The following is a 15,416-nucleotide window of genomic DNA, read 5'->3' as shown; positions in this document are numbered from 1 at the left end:
GAAGTCGAGCAGGGCGCCCGAGGGCGGTGGGAACCGGGGGGTGTGGCGGAGGTGGGGCCGAAGGGTACAAACCGACTACGTGCCAGAAACTTGATGTGTGAGTTCTTAGGGTCGTCACCATAGGAAAGTGGGAGTTGACAGATTTACTGTTTTCCAAAGGTTGTTAAAAAATAATGATGAAACTTCACACCTAAGCGCTGTGGCTGGCGTTATTGCTTGGGTACCACAAATCTTTTGAATGATACCGGAGTTTGGGACTCTTTATTTGCTACCCTGTTTTGCCAATCTTCGTTTGAGCTAAGGTTTTACCTCAAGTGTGTTAAGAGCATGTGGAAAAAATAGTGCCTTTTCAAAATCACTCATTAGCATAGGCTCTTCAAACTAGTTCTCAGGAAGTCAGAACCCTTCAGGGTCTCTTGGAAGCTGCAAAGACTTCATTAGCAAGCATTGTGTGTAAAATAGAGGCACTAGGGCCCCGAAGCCTGCATCTATAATTCATTGAACTCATCCATTGAGCCCTTTAAAATGTAAAATTATGATAAATTTAAATTATGATGAAACGTAAAGTTATACATTAGCATGAATAAATACCACAGATATATTACACTGAAGTAGTCAAGTACCCAGGAGGTAATTTCTCAAGACTCCCCTTTTTTCTCCTACCACCATTACTAAGATGCTTTATTTCCTTCTAATGTTTTCTGTATTTCCTACTTAAAATCTCACTTTAGTTCATATTTGTGTTTTCCCCTGCCTGATTATACACTGAAGGGAAGCTGTGAGAAGAAAATAAAGAGGAAAAGGATTAGAGGTGAATTAGGCCTAGAACATAAGCTGAAAAAAAACCTCTTAGGTGTATTCCTACTGGACTGTTCCTTTAAATCTTGTAGGTTGGGTAATTGTCTTTTTGAGGAGTAATATGTTGCTACGCCTTTCTTTATAACGATTTTCATGAATTAATGATATGGTGAAACAAACTACAGTCTCATAATAAGAAATGTAGAAGAATCATGGTTAAACAATAAAACATAAGCATAATCAAATTTTCTGCCCAATAAGGAATAAACTATGAATATTTATTGAAATATGAAGAGAAAATATTCCAAAATATTCTGTAATTCAGAAAGACCTTTACCTCTTGTTGCTTCTGTGAAATCTTTTCCTATATCTAGAAGATATTAAATGAAAGGAGCACTGTTCTGATAACAGAGAGAGAGAAAATAAGCACACATATAAATTGAATATTCTTAAATTCCCAGAAAAATCAGAATACTGAATTTCTAATATTTTAAATATGCTGGACTTTAGTTAAGCATCTTCTTGCAGAAACTGATCCAGAAATGTTTTAAGGACCCAAGATTACATAATTACTGTAAAATTTTGGCAAGTAAATCTTTTATTTGTTTTGTCAGTGTTAAGTAAAATACAAGAATGCATTTTGTTTTACTTGAGTGTGTTTTTCCTAAAGTTACACAGGCTTACTGATCAAATAAGTTAACATTACCTGTAAAAATGTTTATGGCTATGAAAAATGTAAATGCTTCCAACTACATTAAATCGGTATTCTGACAAACTTTATTTCAACTGCAAATACGCTTTGTAGCATGCCAGCTTGAAGATAATTTTCAAGATCTTTTAACAACTTAAAATCATGGACTAACATTAAATTGAGTTAATGAATGCATAATCATTGCATCACTAGATGCTTTCAAAGTAAAACAGAATACTGAAACATTGGTTTAGAGTAAGCATAATTCCAATATAATATTTTATATATTTTGCATCTTATTTTGAAATGCTATAGGGAAGCTATATCTTGGAGTGATATAATGCATTCCCTTTCGCCACTTTAGGAAGCTGTGAAAAGGATTTCTGTGGCTGTGGGAAGTTTTGTCATGTGTATTCTTAAGCCCTGTTAGTCTGTAAAAATGTTTGTATATGCCATATAGTTCTGTTTTCCACCCTTCGCTTTTCTCTTTAAAATAGAAGTTAGTCGCTTTGGTCCAAAGTTATAATTAATATGGTAGTTGTGGCTCTTCAAAGAGTAACAGTGACAATTACAATACTATATGTGCTTTCTTTTTTCAAGGAAAAAGAATAGTTTTTGCCTAAAGTAGCTTTTTAGTTTTCAACCCTTTTATACTATCAAAAATTACCAAGAACCTCAAAGAGCTTTTGTTTATGTGGATTATAATGTGCATTAAACTATTGATATTTACCATATTCGAGATAAAAATGAGAAAATTTAAAAATATTTATCGATTCATTGGAAAGTAGCAATGATGAGCCACTGCATGTTAACATAAATGACCTATTTTTATGAAAATAGCTTTTTTTTTTCAAACAAATATTTTCATGGAAGGAATAGCATTGTTTACTATCTGGGCTAATAGAAGATAGCCAGATATTTGTATCTACTTTTGCATTTAATCCACTGCATTTCACACATCACATAGCCTCTGGAAAACTCCACTGTATACTCATGAGAGGAAGAGAGTCAAAAAGACACATAATATCTTAGTATTGTTATGAAAATCATTTTGACCTCACAGAGACTCTAAAAGAATCAGAGAGTATAAAAAATTACAGGACTTAGAAAGTGCATTTTATTTGCTTTGGCTTATAATACCTGAGTCTGAAATGCAGCTATGAAATATATTCAAATGTTTACAGTACCCCCTCAGTTTAGATGGTCTTGCTTGCTTTATTTAGCAATTAATTCTTCTACCTACAGTAAAAAAGATTTTTCTTTACATGCAGTCTACCTAGATAGCAGAGATTCTGTGTCTCACAAGAATAATTTTCTATGATTTAAGTTGCCTTTATTACGTATTGATTATTTAAGGGGGAAAACCCCATAGAACAGAGGCTCTTCACTTAAACAATAGTGTTACCTACTTTGTTTCTTTTCAAATGCTTTATTTGTACAGGAAACCCCTCCCCGGNCTTCTGTCTTATCATCAGAAGGTCAATAGTAGCCTAACGCTACATCATAATGCCTAGATCAGTCACCTGGCTTCATCTTATCACATAGGTATTTTATCATCTCACATCATCACAAACGTGGGTACAGTATAATATGATATTTTGAAAGAGAGAAAGAGACCACATTCACATAACTTTTATTACAGTATATTGTTATAATTATATTGTATTATTAGTTATGATTGTTAATCTCTTTCTGTGCCTAATTTATAAATTAAACATTTTCATAGTTATGTGTGTATAGGTATGAAAAACATAGTGTATATATAGGATTTGGTACTATCTGCAGTTTCAGGCATTCACTTAGGGGTCCTGGAATGCATTCACTGTGAATAAGGGAGGGGCTGCTGTGCTTTGATTAAATAGGTAAGTAAGTATTGTTTCTTAGTCACTCATGATCCAGTCAAGTGCACAGATCTCTTCTGACAACTCTTGGTTTTGCCTTCCCAAAATCAGTTCCTGAATTTCAAACAAAATTTTCAGGATATATTTTATACCTAAAAGTAAAAGGTTTTATGTGTAAAACCACTAAGATTTCTCAGAGGGCCTTTGGAATCACAAAGATTTGCTCTGTCACCTTATAAAGAGAGACATTGGAAATAACTAGGTTTGTTTAATGTGTTCCTACTATAAAGTTGCATGGGAAGAGTTGTTAGGTCAGAAGGGACACAGCCGTCCCTAAGTTAAGATTTCTGGTAAAATATTATTAATACAAACATTTTAGAAATTGTATGCTTTATGGGAAGTCCCTGGTGACTTGTCAATGCCCTTTCTGCCTATAATACTGTTTTACCTTCAGGGGTAACCCTCATCAAAACTGTGATGAAAAAATTATATACTGTACTCCAATGTAGAATTTTGCCTCTCTCTATTGAGGATTGGCAATATATAGAATTGGCAATAGTAATAAATTGACCACAGGCATTAAATCTCTTAATGTTCTTGTTTTACTCTAAAGCTTACCTGAAGGTTCTCCTGTAAACTACAGGCCAGAATTTGCATCTTCAACAAAGAACAATCTCAGAGCCTCATGGAAAGGGACCATACCAGGTACCTCACATGATTGCCACTCCAAAGAATAGACTTCGGGGTTCAGGCTTCTGAGTTGATATCACTTAGATAACTTTCAGACCATACCAGTGGACTGAGGCAAGATTTCCAGGGCTCATTTTAATCCAGTGAAAGGCACAGATAGCATAGCATCAGATAACCAACAATGCCTAGCCTGCCAACAGATGTCTAGTAATTCTTTTCTCTTTGTTTTTTTCTCTTTCAAAGTATTTCAGAATTTTTCATTACATGAAACCCAGGTATCCTGACATGCATTTCAGAAAAAAAAAAAATGTCCCTTCCCAGATAGAATAAAGATGGAGCTATTGCTGAGAATCTAAAGGAAATATGGAAAATAAAGTAGCATTAATTATCCCTATGATAAGTGTAGTTTCTTAATTATTTTATATAACCTAAGAGCTATTTGATTTTTTAAGTAATTCAGAAAGAAATTGTAATGAATGCATGCCATATTAATTTATTCATATTCTTTTTATATGTTTTGTTTCTGCTCTTGCTATTTTCTCTGCCTCTCCATCATTATGGATAACTAATCCTTCAAGATTCAGCAAAGGTGTGATTTCCTCCCGGAAGCCTTTCTCTGACCCTTGTAAGTTATACCCAGTATGTAAAATACTATTTTGCTTACCACAGTCAGAATTCTTGATGTTTAAATTACCTATGTACTTTTTACTTCCTCTGGACTGTAAAATCCTAAAAGGTAGAGACCATGTCTACCTCATCTCTGAATTCCCAGGATTCAGTGCTATCCCTGGAACCTAGAGGATACTCAATGAATGTTTATTGAACGAAAAAGAGTTAAATTATTAGGTACCATGCTAGGCCCTGTGGGGATTAGAGATAATTAAAACATAGTTTCCTTTTCTGTTCCAATAATAAAGTATTTGTTTTGTTCATTGGCTGACAAATGGTTCGTGGACTTTTAGAATTAAGAAACCATGGAATCCATTTTATCTTCTGGACAAGAAACGGAGGTTCAAATAGATTGTGATTTTTTCCAATATTGTAATAGCAGAGTAAAGGGCTAAATCAAACCTTCCAGATGCCTGGTGAGTGCTCTCCTATACTATACTGAATTATCCTTTAATGATGGGCCTACAACAATGACATACGCATTATAATATAAAGCAATAACAGCAATATAACTTTTAAAAGATAAATCAGAAATGTTTCTTCTTAATCTTTTCAAACACAGCACAGTATAGAATCCTCGAGCTAACTAACTTATGTTTAGATTAATTTTTCATCATTCCTGAAAGGTTTTTGTCTATCTTTTCTTTGTTATTATAGTAAATACCTCATCAAAGCTCAGATGTCACGTGTTTAAAGCATTTGTTTTTAATCTCTGCTTTGTGGATCCATTGTGTTCTTGAAAAGTTGCCAAAACTTGACTCTCCCTTTCTTCTTTCCCTCCAAAATGTTATTGAGGCAATTCTCTTACTTTTCGGGATGCCAAAATAGCTATTTCTTGGCTACACTGGTCAAATCTTGGATTACAATTATACTATAATAGAGTCAATTTTTAGAGAGCTGTAGAGAAAGTGGTTTAATTTTAAAGGGTAGCAGAACACACCACCCCAAAAAATGCACTTTAACATGAGAATTATTTCAAGTTGATGGCAATTGAGAAGAAGCTGACAGCAGAGAGAATAAAATGGAATAATCATTGCTAAAAGAGTTATTTAAAATGGAGCCGGGAGGACATTGAGATGGGGCTTATGCACATTTTCTGTCTCAAATTCTTGGAATTTTTGCTGAACTCAGCTAAAGCCAAGGCATCTGCTATATGTTAAAATGGACATAATGGGACATTCTGCCTAACACTAGCCTTAGCAACCAATCACATACAGGTTAGTGTAACTGTAGAGAAACCAGCACCAATCACCTTTTCTTCAAAACAACTTATGTAAATCCCGTTTCCTCTTTAAAAACTCTAACCTCCTTTGTCTCTCTGGAGCATGCTTTCGATTTCAGGAGAATCTGTCTCCCAGACTGCAATTCCTAAAACCCCAAATAAACACACATATTTTATTTTGCAGTTTGCAGTTTTGTCTTTTGTTGATTGACAGAGCAGATACAAGAAAACCTCTCTGCCTTCCCCTTTATGCCTAAAAGTAGTTGTAAAGGTGTCCTCCCCTTTGTACCAGGAAGGACAGAAATTAGCCACCAGAGACAATTCTAAACCTTTATAAACCCGGAGTCAGCACTATAGGAATCTACATAACAAACTACTAACTAGCCCTTATGGTCCATTAGTTCCTCTATTATCTTTACCTTCCCACAGTTTGCCACTCAGGAAACTCAAGTCTTTTTCCTTTGTCTTGTCACTTCTATAAAAATTGTTCTTTTGTTAAGATGCTATATAAACTCAAGTTCTAACCACCCCTCTCAGTTACTCATCATTGATTACTTCCATGTGCTATGCATATGCACATATTAATAAACTTCTGTTAATTTTTCTCTTGTTAATCTGTTTTTTGCCAATCTAATTTATAAAGCCCTAGGTAGAGAATCTAGAAGGGCAGAGGACAAAAAAGATTTTTTTCTTCTTCTATGGTTTATTAATCGATATTTTTATTTTTAACAATGTTTAAAAAATTCAGACTAGGCTGCCTAGTTTCTTCAAGATCCTAGTGAGTAAAAGAAAGGACTTCATTTGCCCAAGGGTACACAAGACAGCTGATAAAATCAGGATTCAATAATATACCCAAAAAAAGATATGAAAGAAAATATGAAGAAACAGAAACAATGAGTTCAAATAAATCAGATCAAAGTCTTAGGCTAAGGTTAAAAAAACACTGTACGAGTATAAAATTGGGGTTTTAATGGACTGTAATGAATGAGTTGGCTGCACTTGAATTATCAGAGTCAAAGAAAAAACCCCTAATTTTTATTGAATACTCCATAATGTGCCAAGCGCTGTGGTAGACATAGTACATGTCTGATCTTTTTTTATTAGGCTTAAATTGTAAGATTTTTACAAATCTGATCTGTACATGAAATTACTACTCATAAAAATTACACTAGAAATCATATTAAAGCTACAATATTACTGTAATAATTAAAATGAACCTTCGTGAATTTCACTTCACATTCCTTCCCAGGCTACAAAGACAAAGATCAAAAACCATGAAATGCTCTCTTTAAGTAAAATCCAATTGAGTATGGAACAAGTCACCTAAATGAAGCATTTAATTCTATTATAGTGACTACAAGACTAAGTTATACATCTCATTACCACGTATTTTTAGAAGAAGGAAAAGACATTTATGTGATCCTGATTATATGGGTATGTGCCTCCTGTGTGGATCAGTGATGTTAATTAACCCCTTGTTGTATAAAATTATCATAATCAGCTTAACTACAAATGATACAACGTTTGATTAAGGGAGACTGTACTGAGTAAAACATAATTCCAGACATCGCTTAGAATCCACTGTATATGAGAAGGCCAGTGTTTAAATGAACCAAAGGTGTTAAGGTTTTAATGTTTTTCAAGAACTCAAGTTTTGGGTGCCTGGGTGGCTCAGTGGGTTAAGTGTCTGCCTTTGGCTCAGGTCATAATCCCAGAGTCCGGTGACTGAGTCCTGTGTCGGGCTCCCTGATCCCCTGGGGAGGCTGCTTCTCTGCCCCTCCCCTGGCTCATGCGCGTGCTCTCTCTCTCTTTCTCTCTCTCTCTCAGTCTTTCTTTCTCTCTCTCAAATAAATAAAATCTTAAAAAAAACAACTCAGGTTTTCAAAAGGTCTGAATTGTGTTATTTTGTTTTTATTTAATTCTCTTTAGTTATTGCTAACATATAGCAAAAACTACAGAACATGTCATTGTTTATAAATGTCAGAGACATGGATATATCATGTAATAAGAAATTCATTAAAAAATATTTATTGAGAGAGGCCTGGGTGGCTCAGTCAGTTAAGTGTCTGCCTTCAGCTCAGGTCATGATCCCAGGGTTCTGGGATCAAGTCCCACATCTGGCTCCTTGCTCAGTGGGGAGACTGCTTCTCCCTCTGCCTGCCACTCTCCCTGCTTGTGCTCTCTCTCTCTGACAAATACATAAATCTTTTAAAAAATATTTATTGAGCACTTACTATGTCCAACTCCCTCTGCTACACACAGATCCACTAGACAGCTTAAGAGTTTAGTGAAAACACAAACATGTATACAAATACATTTTTACAAATTGTTTTAAAATGCAATAAAAAACAGAGCAAGGCATGAGAGAATAACAAGAAGACTGGGGGTGGCATGGAGACTTCCTTTAAATTCAATGGTCAGAGAAACTTTCTCTGCGGAAGTGACATTTAAGCTGAGCCTTGAAAGATAAGAAGCCAACCAGGAGAAGATTGAGGGAATAACCTTCCAAGCAAAATGAATAGATTGTGGGCAGGTCATCAGGAAAGGTGCTTTGCTTGTTTAAACAAAGAAATGAAAAAAGACAGTGTATGTAGAATTTAGTAATAAGCAAAGGAACCGGTGGCATGCAATGAGATTAGAGAGTTCAACAAGCCTTACAGGTCGTGGTGAGGATTTTTATTTGTGTTCCTCGAGAATTGAGTACGCGGCAAATGTGCCACTGTATACGTAAGAGGATTTTTACCTGTGTTAAGAATTGTGATTTTTAGATTACAGCATGCATACAGTGCATCTCAGAAGAATTAAGCTAAGCACAAAAATGCATTGTTCATAAAAATAACTCATCTTTAAGCTAGAATTTTAATTTTACTAAATTGATACCTTGCACAGAGATTTTTTTTAAATAGCACAGTAAAAAAAAAAAAAAACAATCCCCTATCCTATCCCTCTCCATTCTGGATTCTCACTCTTGAAGAACAATAACTTTAAACAGTTTTAGCTGTTCCCTATAGTACTTACTACCATGTTTTTATGTTATGTTGCTATTTCTTTACTTTTCAGCTTTTTAGATAATATCTAGTAACTATTATGAAAGGTGGCAGGTTGGCTCTTATGCATCCATAAACACACACTTCCCCTCCTCCCAAAAGTCTTGGTGAAATCCATGTTCACTGATGATGTTACTTTGACTTTGCAAACATTATTCAGAGTTTAACCAAGCATTGAGTATGGTGTTACATTTCCTTTTTTTTATAATAATTTTTTATTATGTTAAGTTAATCACCATACAGTATAACCTTAGTTTTTGATGTAACGTTCCATGATTCATTAGTTGCATATAACACCCAGTGCACCATGCAATATGTGCCTTCCTTAATACATTTCCTTTCCTCTAAAAAATTTTGTTTTGACAAATTAATTTTTATTTGCTTAGGATTTTTTTATGCATCTATCGCTTACTCATCCCCAAATAGGTTTTTCCAAGAGATCTCCACATCTCCTTTCTCTGTGTTCAAATACATCAGGTTGTCTATAACTTTCATTTTTTCAAATTAAAGATGTCTATGATGGGGATTTTTGTCCTTCTGTTCCAACATGAACTGGTTTAGTCTTTCTGGATAGCTGCCTTCCTGGCTTATCCCCACACCTTTATCCTGAAAATTGCTTTTTCCTTTGTCTTGTGTTGGATCCCATTTTATGCACACTGTGTTTCCCTCACTTTTGCTTTAACTCCCTTGTTTTGGTGAACAAATATCCTCCAGTAATTTCTTGACAAAGACGGTATGTTTTTTGAGCTCTTGAATGTCTGAAAACACTTTGTTCTAATCTCTTATCTGATTGTTAGTTCAACTGATACAGAGTTCTAGGGTGATGTATTAGGTGTCCTATTGCTGCTGTAGCACATTATCCCAAACTTAGTGGCTGAAAACAGCACAAATTTATTCTCTTTGGATCAGAAATCTGAATTCAGTTTCAACGGGCTAAAGTCAAGGTGTTGGCAAGGCTGGTTCCTTCTAGAAGCTATAGAGGAGAATCTTTTTCTTTGCCTTTTCCAGTTTCTATAGGCTGCCTGCATTCCTTGGCTCATAGCTCTTTTCTGTATCTTCAAAGCACATTACTCCAACCTCTGCTACAGTTTTCACATCTCTTTTTCTTACTCTAATTTTCATGACCCCCTCTTATAAAGACTTTTGATTATATTGGGCCCACCCAGAATCCAGGAGAATCACCCCATCTCAAGATCCTTGACTTAATCACCTCCGCAAAATTTCTTTTACCATGTTTTACCATGTAAGGTAACATAGTCACAGGTCCAAGGATTGGGATAAGGACATCTTTGTCGGGAGGCATTATTTATGCTACCACAGTTGGAAATAATTTTCCCTAAAAACTTATCTTCTTGATTCTGGGGGTACAGTTTAGAATTTTGTTCCTAATATTATTTGTGATCCTTTGTATATGACCTGTTTTTTTCTTCCCTCTGGAAGCTTTAAAATCTTCTCTTTATTCCATCTCTTCTCTTTATTCCATCTTCTGAAATTCCACTATAGTGTACATTACGGAGAATCATTTTCTCATTCACTGTTCTGGATACTTGGTAGACCTTTTTAATCTGGATACTTATATATTGCTAAATGCTAAGAATTTCTCTTGTATTATTCCTTTAGTAATTTCCTCCCTTCTACTTGTTCTGTGTTGTCTTTCTGGAACTTCTGTTGGTCTAATTTGACCCTCTACTACTGAATCCTTGCATTGTCTCATCTTTGCTCTATTTTCTACTTCTTTTTCTTTCTATTCTCTAGGAGAGTTCCTGAATTTAAAATTTTTATTCTTCTATTTATTTTAAGATTACTACGATAATATTTTAATTTCTAAAAATTCTTTCTCATTCCTTGAAAGTTCCATTTTACAAAGTACTGTTCTTATGTCTCAAATGTAGTATCTTCTCATATCTCTGAAAAGATACTGATTATAGTTTTGTTGTTGTTGTTTCTTTTTGCTTTGACTTTTTCTGTTTTCTTTTTCTTTCTTTTTTTTAAAGATTTTATTTATTTATGTGACAGAGAGACAGCCAGTGAGAGAGGGAACACTGCAGGGGAGTGGGAGAGGAAGAAGCAGGCTCCCAGCAGAGGAGCCTGATGTGGGACTCAATCCCGGAATGCGGGGATCATGCCCTGAGCCGAAGGCAGACGCTTAATGACTGCACTACCCAGGCACCCCTTTGCTTTGACTTTTGTTACTTTTGTAGTTTTGATTTCTGTGTCTCATTTTTAAAAATTTTATCCTAAATCAATTAATTAGGGGGGCCTGGGAGGCTCAGTCAGTTAAGTGTCTGCCTTCAGCTCAGGTCATGATCCTGGGGTCCTGGGATCAAGCCCCGCATCAAGCTCAGCACTCAGTGGGGAGTCTGCTTCTCCCTCTGCTCCACCCCCACCCCTACTCATGTTCTCTCTCTCTCTCACTCTCTCTCTCTCACACACATGCGTGCAAATAAGTAAATAAAAAATATTTAAAAAATAAAATCAGTTAATTAACATAGAGTGTATTATAAATTTCAGAGGTAGAGTTTAGTGATTCATCAGTTGCATACAACACCCAGTGTTCATAGCATCAAGTGCCCTCCTTAATGCCCATCACCCAGTTACCCCATTCCCACACCCACTTCTCCTCCAGCAACCCTCAGTTTGTTTCCTATTGTTAAAAGTCTCTTATGGTTTGCCTGTGTTTCATTTTAGAAGCTTTCCTCAAATACTTAGGTATTTGGCTATTTAAGAGTGAGGCACAAAGAAGAAGTTCTGTCTCCATTGTTGGGACTTTTGGATTATTGAGCTTCGCTGGGGAGTAAGTGGGCAGTCTTTTCAATGGCAGAATCCCAGACATCAGTGTCTACAGAGCTTTATACTAGTGCTTAGTCAGCTTCTCCAGAATCCTCCAATCTCCTGCTCGGCTGACAATACCTTAGAAACCAAGCAGCAGAAAGGCGACAGGGTCAGGAGGAGTTACTATTTAGTACATAGAGACTCAATCCTCATTTTCATTAAAATTCACACCCCAACCCTCAGCTATGCCTATTGTTTCCAAGGCTAGAGCTTTTTTTTCTAGAAGATATCTCAATTACTCCAGAAAATAAAACTTGAATCTTTTGTTGGAATAGATAAGAGGCCTTGGGGATCTATTTTTTTCTAATATATACTTTTGATCAATTTTTAAGCCTCCTCTTTTTAAGCCCTCCCTTCATCCTGTACCTCACATATATCCAGTAACTTTAAGCACTGAACCCATCACCACCAGCCTTAGGTTTCAGCTTTCTCTAGTTTCTTAAATTAGCTTAGCATTCATCTCATCTAATGCTTTCCAACTTCCACAATTTTGTTGACTCCATCTATCTGCTGTCGTCTCCTCTCTTCTTTGTCCTTCTCCATTTATACCTTTAAAAAAATTCCTTTATTTTCATTTTAGTGAAGCTTCATAATGCCACAGAGATAAATGCATGTGTCTCATCTGCCTTGTTTAACTGAAAGTCCTACAGCACACTCTATATCAACAAATAAGACACTCCAATGTTAATAACATTGAGGGTGGGAGATTAAGAGGCCCACTCTTGCAACAAAAAAGTAAAAATCTGTTTCACGGAAACATGAAATAAACAATTCTATAATATGCAAGCCATATATATGACTATTCACTGCACTGTGAAAAAGGAAGGACTGTTGCTACAGAAAACTGAATTGTATCAACTTTCAAATACTTATAACTATAGATAAGATAATACATATACAAGATACACAGGCTTGTCTAGACAAATCGAAACCATAATGATACCACCTCACACCAGTCAGAATGGTTAAAATTAACAATTCAGGAAACAACAGATGTTGGCGAGAATGCAGAGAAAGGAGAGGCCTCTTACACTGTTGGGGGGAATGCAAACTGTTGAAGCCACTCTGGAAAACAGTATGGAGGTTCCTCAAAAAGTTAAAAATAGAACTACCTAGGACCCAGCAATTGCACTACTAGGTATTTATCCAAAGGATTAAAAAAATAGAGATTAGAAGGGGGCACAGGCACCCCAATGTTTATAGCAGCAATGTCCACAGTAGCCAAAATATGGAAAGAGCCCAGATGTCTACTGACAGATGAATGGATAAAAAAGAAGTGGTATTTATATATTTTATATATATAAAATGATATAATGGAATATTATAAGTGGTATTTCTATATATAATGGAATGTGTATATAATACAATGGAATAGTGTAAGTGGTATTTATATATAAAAATATATATACAATGCAATATTACTCAGCCATCAAAAAGAATGAAATCTTGCCATTTGCAACGATGTGGATGGAACTGGAAGGTATTATGCTATGTGAAATAAGTCAGTAAGAGAAAGACAAATACCATATGATTTCACTCATATGTGGAATTTAAGAAACCAAACAGATGAACATAGTGGAAGGGAAGGGAAAATAAAATAAGGTAAACACAGAGAGGGAGGAAAACCATAAGAGTCTCTTAACTATAGGAAACAAACAGGTTGCTGGAGGGGAGGTGGGTGGAGGGATGGGATAATTGGGTGATAGGCATTAAGCAGGGCACTTGATGAGAGCACTGGGTGTTATTTTTTTTTGAAGATTTTATTTATTTATTTGAGATAGAGAGACAGCGAACACAAGTGGGGGGAGGAGCAGAGGGAGAGGGAGAAGCAGGCTCCTCCCAACTGAACAAGGAGCCTGACCTGGGGCTCAATCCCAGGACCCGATCATGACCTGAGCTGAAGTCAGATGCTTAACTGACTGAGCCACCCAGGTGCCCCTCATGAATTATCTTATAGTAAATTGTTAGTGATTATTTGACAAATGAATTTAAACAGTTAAAAAGGAAGGACAAATGGGTAAGAAGGGAGACCAGGAAAGAATGCCACCAAAGATTCCATAATGTTCTCCCTTTCTCAAGTATACTCTAGACTACCTTATATGCATAGCATAATTTTGTATACTATCCCTGCCTTTTGTGTTCTTTCAGTAGGTTAATATCAAATAGTTTATCTTAGATACTTGAATTTGAAGGTTAATGATTTAGAACTTCAAGCAGGAGTTCTGATTTAAATAGTTCACTGTTTTGCAAAATATACTATCAAATATTTTTTAAGAGAAGATATGGAATAAAACGAGAGGAGAAGAAAGAATAGCCTGCCAAGCATTGCTATAACTTTTAAATCTGTTTTTATAAGTAACACAGCTGATGTTTCCAAGTGATCAAATTTTTAGAAAACTTCTAGATAATAGGAACCTGTGATGATTTAATACATATTCAGTCAAACAAATTACCAAGAATGCATCGGCCTGAAACATGTATAAAATTGGTCTAGGATCAAAGGAAATAATCTAGAGAGAGGAAATGAGAATTTAAATAATTAATTCTCCCAGGGTGCCTGGCTGGCTCAGTCAGTAGAGCATGGGCGTAGAGCTTAGTTAAAAAAAAAAAATAATAATTCTCCCAAAGACTAATAAGATATATTTGAGCCTGCAGATTATTTAAAATTGAAAATTTTGCATTTTTAAGATTTTATTTTTAAAGAATCTCTACACCCAATGCAGGGCCCAAACCCACAACCTAGAGATCAAGAGTTGCATGCTCCACTGACTGAGCCAGTCAGGGGCTCTGAAAATTTTGCATTTTTTATTGTAAAAGAACAAGATAGATTTCTTTGTTTTTTACTTAATTGGTATGTACTAAGTACCTACTCTTTGTGTAAGAAGTTGTGATGGGTGTTATGGAAGAGAGGATATAAGAATGTCTTGTTTTATCAAGAAGGTCATAATTTAGTGTTCAAGATAAGACATATGCAAAATTACTACATATGGTGTTATGTGACTAATGCCACTTGAATGAGTAAAACTATCTTGATTTTTTTGTTTTGCCAAATTGCAATATAAATGGAATGAATTATGTAGTGAACTCCAAATATATGTTTCTTTGTATAATATTTATATGTGCTGACCTTGACAACAGTTGTAAAACATTATTAAAACCAATTCAGGTAGGGGCTCCTGGATGGCTCAGTCAGTTGAGCATCTGACTTCAGCTCAGTTCATGATCTCGGAGTCTTGGGGAGCCCTGTGGTGAGCCCAAGGCAGGCTCCATGCTCAGCAGGGAGTCTGCTTATCCCTTTTCTTCTGCCCCTCCTCCTGTTTGTGCTCTCTCTCAAATAAATAAATAAAATATAGAATATTTTTTAGAAAGACAGAAGACAGTTCAGGCACAACAAATCCAGAAAAAGAGCTGCCAGCTATGGTATACTACAAGACATAAAATTACTGGTTTTGAAGAGATACATATGTGTGTTTCTTTTAATGGAATATATATCCTATTGATGGTTTAGGATTCCATTCACCCAAGTACATAGGTATATATTTCATTTAATTTTCACATTAGGTCAGTACTATTTTTATCCCATTTTTCAAAAGAAGAAACAGGCTCAGAGAAACTAAGTACTTGTC

This window comes from Ailuropoda melanoleuca, chromosome X (assembly GCF_002007445.2).
Source record: "Ailuropoda melanoleuca isolate Jingjing chromosome X, ASM200744v2, whole genome shotgun sequence".
Taxonomy (NCBI): domain Eukaryota; kingdom Metazoa; phylum Chordata; class Mammalia; order Carnivora; family Ursidae; genus Ailuropoda; species Ailuropoda melanoleuca.
Note: the sequence above shows the minus strand (reverse complement) of the source record.